Genomic DNA, 6,870 nt, shown 5'->3' with positions numbered 1-6,870 from the left:
ATAAAAGAAACTCCCACAACTCAATAAGACATTTGTGAAAAAACTTCCAGCTAACACACGCTCAGTGAAGAAAGACTAAGTGCTTTCCCTCCAAGACTGAGAATAAGCAAGGATGTCTTTTCTCGCCAACCCCTTTGTCAATATTGTTCTGGAAGTTTTATCAGTGCAAAAGGCAAGAAGCAGAAATAAAAGGCATGTAGATTGGAAAGGAATAACTATAATCTATACTAGCAGATGCATTATTGTCAATATAGAAAAATCTCAAAAATCTGCAAAATGTTTTTTTTTTCAAAATGCTCATTAAATGAATTCAACAACATTGCTGGCAGAATACTCTGAAAGCAACAAAATATTTGCTGAGGAAAGGTAAAGAGAACCTAAATAAATGGAGAGATATACCATATCCATGAATGAAGGACTCTATGTCATTAAGACATTGATTTTCCTCAAATTCATCACAACCTTAATCAAAATATCAGAGACATTTTGGTGAAAGATTAGCAAGTTGATTAAAAAATTTATATGGAAAGAACTAAAATAGCCAAAGTAAATTTGAAAAAAAAAATAACAGTGATGGAGGATGCACACAATCTGATTTCAAAACTATAAAATCATAGTAATCAAGACAGTGGCTATCAGCGCAAGGAGATCTGTGTAGATCAATGGAACACAAGAATAGGAAATTTAGAAATAAGCATACACATGTATAGTTCATTGATTTCCAATGAAAGTGTCAAAGAAAATTCAATAGAGAAAGAATGACCTTTTCCACAAATAATGCTGGAAATATTAGACATCCATATGCAAAAATAGATAGGTGATAGATAGATAGATAGATAGATAGATAGATAGATAGATAATAGACAGACAAACCTACCTCAACCCCTAACTCATACCATATGCAAAAATTAACTCAAAATGGATCAGAGAGCTAAAGTGAAAATCTAACCCTTTAAAACTTGTAAAAAAAAGTCATAGAAAAAAATCTTTGTGACTTTGAGTTAGGCAAAGATTACTTAGGACACAAAAAGCAAAACCCATAAAAGAAAAAAAATTGATAAATGGGATTTCATAAAAATGTAAAACTTCTGGCCTTTGAAAGACATTGTAAAGAAAATTAAGAGACAAGCTGCAGAGACTGGTGGAAAATATTTGCAAACGTCTGTCTCATAAAGGATTTGTGTCCAGAATATATAAAGAACTCCAACAATTCAATAAGAAGAAAACAAACGATATGACAAAAAATGGGCAAAATGCGCCATCACACGAAGAAGACATATTACAAGTGGCAGATAAGCGCACAAGAAGATGCCCAATGTCATTAACCACAGGGAAATGCAAGTTCAAACCAAACAGAAATATAAGACCTCCAACATTCTAATTCTTATTCTGAAAACTTGAGTACTATCACTGACAACGAATACTGCCAATTGTTTACTAGTTCACGTTCCATAAGTATCTGCAAAACACTCAAGTTTGAATACTCACCACTCGACTATCTGTTACCCTTCCAAGGAAAATTTGTGTTTCATGAGTAAAGGGGCTGGTTCAGTGTGCGACCCAAACAACTGCACAAGGATGACCCCTCCGGCGACCATTGTACTTTGGCGCACGACAGAAGCGCTGTCCGTGCTTCCCACTTCATCACGCAGGATCTTAAGAGGTATGCACTCAAGATCCAAAGCTCATCAGATGAGTGTTGTTTGCCGCTTTATGAAGGACATCCGTAACTGCAATGGATGCTTTATTTCTGCACGTGTTCGGTGAAGAAACAGGGACGGCTAGCGCAGTTTGGTGCTATGGCTTTAATTCACGCCAACCAATTTTACCCACCGTCGCTTTGGCAACATCGCCGTATGTATCTGACTATGAAAAAGGCAAATCGAGTATTACCTTTTTAATGAAATTTGTGTTGACCCTACGGATCCCCTGACACAGTCTCAGAGACTCCCAAGACCCCCGACCACATTTTGAAATGTGCTCCTCTGAATTTTAAAATGTGAAATTTGGCCCATTCTCATGGGCTGATCTGTCTTCCTGGAATACCCACCAGTCCTCCTCCGCCCCTAAAAACTCCAACCTTCTCTCAAGACCGTGCGTGAACTCTCCCCCACCAGTAGTCCACACCTCGTCCACCCCTTCCACGTCCAGGGCTGGAGCTGACCTCCAAGGGGCAAAACAGTCGGGCTTAGTGGGCAGAGCTGAGCGGTAGGAAAGTTCCTAGGGGTGGTTAGCAGAAGCAGGGTGGACAAAATCGATTACTTCTCGGGAACATGGACAGATCTCTAAAGCCCTGCAGACAGACAAAATCAGAAGGTAGAAACTGTAGGATATCTACGTTCTTATGACCGAAACCACCAAGGTGAGTCCAGAGCACAGAGGTCGACCGAGTAGGGTTAAGAGCTCACCGAGGGAGGCACTCATTTTGTACCACTCCCAGACTGCCTGGGCGTGTGGGCCACTCCCTGGGGTGATCGCGCTCTAATGATGGGGTGGGAGGGGATTCACGGATGAAGTCAGGGGCAAATGTCATCTGGTTGGGTTCGCTGTTGGGGAGACCCAGGATTAGAGGTCCAAGATCAAGGTGTCTGCAGGGCTGGCTCCTTTGGAGAGTGTGTCCGAGGCCCTTCTCTCAGCTCCTGCTGCTGAGGACCATCCTTGGAGTGGAGACGTGTCACCTAATCCCGGCCACCATTGTCACGTGGCTTCTCCTCTCCTTGTCGGGGCACCGACCATGCCCCCTGATGACCTCTTCTTAATTTGGTTACATCTGCAAAGATCTTATTTCCAAATAAGGTCATACTCACAGATACTCAAGGTTATCTTTTTGGGGGGACATAATTCAACCCGTTAGAGGCCTCGGCCACAGAGCATGGTGAATCCAGAAGCGGATAGGGCCCATCCATGAGGCAGCTGAGTGAGAGAGAGTGAGACTCAGACATCCAAACAGGTGTCAGCCCCCGGGGGTAGAGGTTCTGCTGAGCAAGGTGGGCAAGACCAAAGCAGGGAACCTCCCAGACTTTAATAAGCCAGAGTATGGGATGGATTATCAAGGTCGGACCTTCAGGAACAATGAGCGGGACTAGCAGCAGGGCCGTTTCTGAGCTGAGCCCCCCTCCGGGCTCTAAAAGCCCCACCTGTCTGGTCTATCTGCCCTCGTCGGAGGCAGGCTGGAGGTCCCTGCCTTGAAGAGAGAAGAGCCGGAAGGGCAGGCGGGGGCAGGGATCCGGGCGAGGCTGAGAGTTCCCCCCACCCCAGTGAGGAACTCTTGGGAGGAAACTATCCCCTCGTAAGCCCCCTCTGGAGCCCAAGTTTACCCGTAGAATGGAGACGGGTTTCCGCGGCACACCCTCGTCATCCGGTGTTCTGCAATGACTCACCAGTCTGGACAGGCTTCTCCCCACATCGGGGATGGGAAACACAGACGGGACTGTGGTCTAGTGCTCCCCAAAGTCATCAGTGACCACGGTGGACGTCACTGGGTGATTCAAACTCTTAAAATGGGATAATAAGGTAACTTTCCTCCTCCTGGTATGAGATCATTTAATCGTAAAGATCTTAATAAATTCAGCCTGATTAACTCCAACCTTGTGGGGAAAGGTTATTCAGTGTTGTGGAATTAATTTTAAACAGAAGCCAGAAAAAGAAAAAGAAAATTCAGAGCAAGGCAGAAAACATCCAGCTCAGGATGGGGAAGGTGAGAGGTTCATGCGCAGGAAGCCAGAACCGGGGAGCGCCGGCTGGGGGTGGGCTGCTTCTGAGGTCACGCACGGTGGCCCTGATGAGTAATTCACTCTCGGGAACCAGAGGAGCCTCAGGAGCGATGGGACACAGGTTCCCCCTGGGACCTCTCCTCCGGTATTGGGCTCAGGCCCCCCAACCCCATGCCTGAGCCCCCTCACACCCCCTCTCCAGGTCAACTCAGCCCTGGACAAGCCCATGTGAGGCTGAAGCAGGAGGCCAGGGCAGAGCCCAAGCGGGCGCGTGGGCAGAATCCCAGAGCCTGGCAGCCTGCCCATCGTGGTGCTTCTGGGGCGAGACACCCTCTCCATCCCCGTCCTCCGGATCTGCAGGCCACCACAGTCGTTGGGGTCATGCTCGAGGCTGGAGGCTGGAGGCTGGAGGGCGGGTGAAGGCTGAGATGCAGGGGCTGGCCTGGACGAGCCCTGTGTCCACTGGGAGGTTCCTGCCCTCCTCTGTGCTCCTACGGGAGCCGTGTCCTTGCTATCCGCACCCCACATTTGGTACCACCCTGCCCACGGGCCCCCCGAATCCAGCCTTGCGTCTGCACCCACACCCTGACTACGGCACCCCAAATCCACTCTCCACGTGGCAGTGTGGGCTCCCTCCCCAGACCTCCTCGCATATCACCCAAACCCTTCTGCATGCCATGTAACCCCCACGACCGGCCCCACCTGACCCTCAGCCCCTCACCCACTCCCCTATCCCGGGGGCTCCAGCCGGTGTCTCTCTCTCTCTCCCTCCCTCCATCCTGGCATTTGCAAGGCTGTTTCTGCCTGGCTGGCGATGGTCCTCCTCCAAGTCAGCTCAAGTGTCCCCTCCCTGGAGGCCTTGCCCAGCAAGGGTCACGGGGAGCTGCAGAAACCTCAGGTCGGGGTTGTCGTTGTTTTAACCAAGGGTTATGACCCACGGGCGACTGTGGAATCGATGATCAGGTTGCAACCAGCATTTTTATAAAAATACAAAGTTGCATCGGTGAGGAAAAGTCTGAGGGAATTCTACTCTGCAGGTAAGTTGTTTGGTGAAACTGTTGAAATCCTGCATGTGTGTGCATGTGTGTATGTGTGCACACGTGTGTGCATCTGTGAGTGCACACGTGTAGTGTGCATGTGTGCACACGTGTGTGCTGTGAGTGCACACATGTGACATGCGTGTGTGCTGTGTGTGCACATGTGTGTGCTGTGTGTCTGTGTGTGCACACGTGTGTGCATCTGTGAGTGCACACGTGTGGTGTGTGTGCACACGTGTGTGTTGTGTGTGTGTGTGCACACATGTGTGTGCATCTGTGAGTGCACATGTGTGGTGTGCATGCGTGCACACGTGTGTGCTGTGTGTGTGCATCTGAGTGCACATGTGTGGTGTGCACACGTGTGTGCATGTGTGTATTGCATGTGTACCCACCTCTGTATGTGTGTGTATGCATGTGCATGTTTGCTGTGCATGTGTGTGCTTTGCGTCTGTGTGCACACATGAGCTTCGTGTGTGTTTGTGTGTGTATGCACTGCATGCACACACGTGTGCACCTGGGTGGTGGTGCACAATCTGCTTCCTGACTGTGGATGATGGTCCAAATTTTGAAAGCCACAGCGGTAGGCGGTTCCGCTGCCCAGCAGGGCTGAAGGTCACCACTCCAGTTTCTCAGGCTCCTGGAGCCATGGGACTGGTGACTGGGATAAATGGTCAGAAGGCCAGGAAGGGAGGCACCTGCCGGCATGCTTCGGGGTCCCCGTGGGAGTTGCTGAAGTATTCCAACTCTGCCCTTCCTCCCTGAACGCCCCTGCCTTGTGCCCCCCAGAACTGACATGTTGAAACGCTAACCCCAGACTGGCTGGTATCAGGAGACCGGGTGAGGTGAGGTCGGGAGGGTGGAGCCCCCATGATGGGATTCGTGTCCTTGTAGGAGGAGAAAGAGACACCAGCGTCAGCACTCTGCCTGGTGACGGCACCACGAGAAGTTTGCCGTGTGCGAGCCTGGATCTCAGACCCCCGGCCTCCGGCACCGCGAGGAAGCAAGCCGCCCGGTCCAGGGACTAGGACAGCCCCCACGTTCCCAACCCGGCCCTCACGCAGCCGGTAAGAGTCGCGTCGTGGGTGTTGGTGGCCGCAAGTGTGTCTGCAGGAACACTGCGGGGCACCCACCTAGAGACAGTAGGCTGAGGCTCGGAGGGTGGGGACGGAAGCTGCTGGATTTTACTGTAGCCCCACCGTAAGCTCCCGTGGGACCGGCCCATGGCAGGTGGCACGTGCCTGGCCTTGGTGTTCCCACCGCAGCCTCTGTCTCCCGGGGGCCGTGGCGAGCCAGCCCCACGCACACCCTGCTCCAGATCTGACCTGCTGGCCCCTGAGATGAGCACTTAGCCGCCTCCCATAAACAAGGATGTTCGTCTGTGTTGGCCCTAATGAACCGCATTTGTCAGACTGGATCCAGAGAGCAGTCGCATTGGACGAGACCAATCGCTTCCTCCTCGGCTCCCGACGTGGCAGCCCGGGCACAGCGGAGACCGTGGCATCGAGCTGTGCAGGGGGCAGGGGGCCACCGGTCCTGGGGGCGCATGCCCTGCAGATGCCTGGGCGGGAACAGGGAGGCCCGCCCGGCGCAGCTCTGTCTGCAGAGGGATTCAGACGCAGCCGTCCTTTCCGGCTTCCTTTTGGGATTGTTCAGGGAGGACTCCGGGAAGCAAGCACAGCGCTGACGCAGAGCGGATGCACTGACTCGGGGGCTGTGGGGCCCAGGGCGCGCTGCAAGCAAGGGGGGCGGCCGCGGGGCTGCATGCACGCGGTCATCCGGGGGTGCAGAGGTGACCCGCGGCCTCTGCTTCCTGGCCCTGGTTCCCGTGCTTGCGGCTTTGTTCTCTCGCAGACAGGCTTCCCCATCAGCGGGAAATTTGGACATGACTGCTCTCAGATTTACCTCTGGGGGCTGCCACCCCTGGAAAGGGTTCAATGGAAGCTTTCTCTGGGCCCAAACTGAAAAAAAAAAACAACCCAAAAACTCCCAGGAAAGAGCTGTGATTGGCCAGCGCAGCTCTGGCAGCAGCGTCATGGATGGTGGGAGGCGTGGGGTCCCCCCCAGGGAAGCTCCCGGGGCAGCGGACAGGTGAGGGCGGTCCTCGCTCCCCCAGATCGTAC

General features: G+C 52.0%; 1 long non-coding RNA gene across 1 annotated transcript in view; it reads left to right on the top strand.

Moving 5' to 3' along the window:
* The first annotated feature begins 3,564 nt into the window (after positions 1-3,564).
* LOC115937846 (uncharacterized) overlaps positions 3,565-6,870 on the top strand; it is a 7,863-nt gene continuing 4,557 nt past the window's right edge. Inside the window, exons 1-2 of the long non-coding RNA XR_014140666.1 lie at positions 3,565-4,750; positions 5,642-5,848. This is a non-coding gene — a long non-coding RNA (uncharacterized LOC115937846). The remainder of the gene's footprint in view (positions 4,751-5,641; positions 5,849-6,870) is intronic.

The sequence above is a fragment of the Leptonychotes weddellii genome, chromosome 15 (genome assembly GCF_054177405.1).
Source record: "Leptonychotes weddellii isolate Sample4059 chromosome 15, ASM5417740v2, whole genome shotgun sequence".
Taxonomy (NCBI): Eukaryota; Metazoa; Chordata; class Mammalia; order Carnivora; family Phocidae; genus Leptonychotes; species Leptonychotes weddellii.
This window is presented reverse-complemented; position numbering and strand designations above follow the sequence as displayed.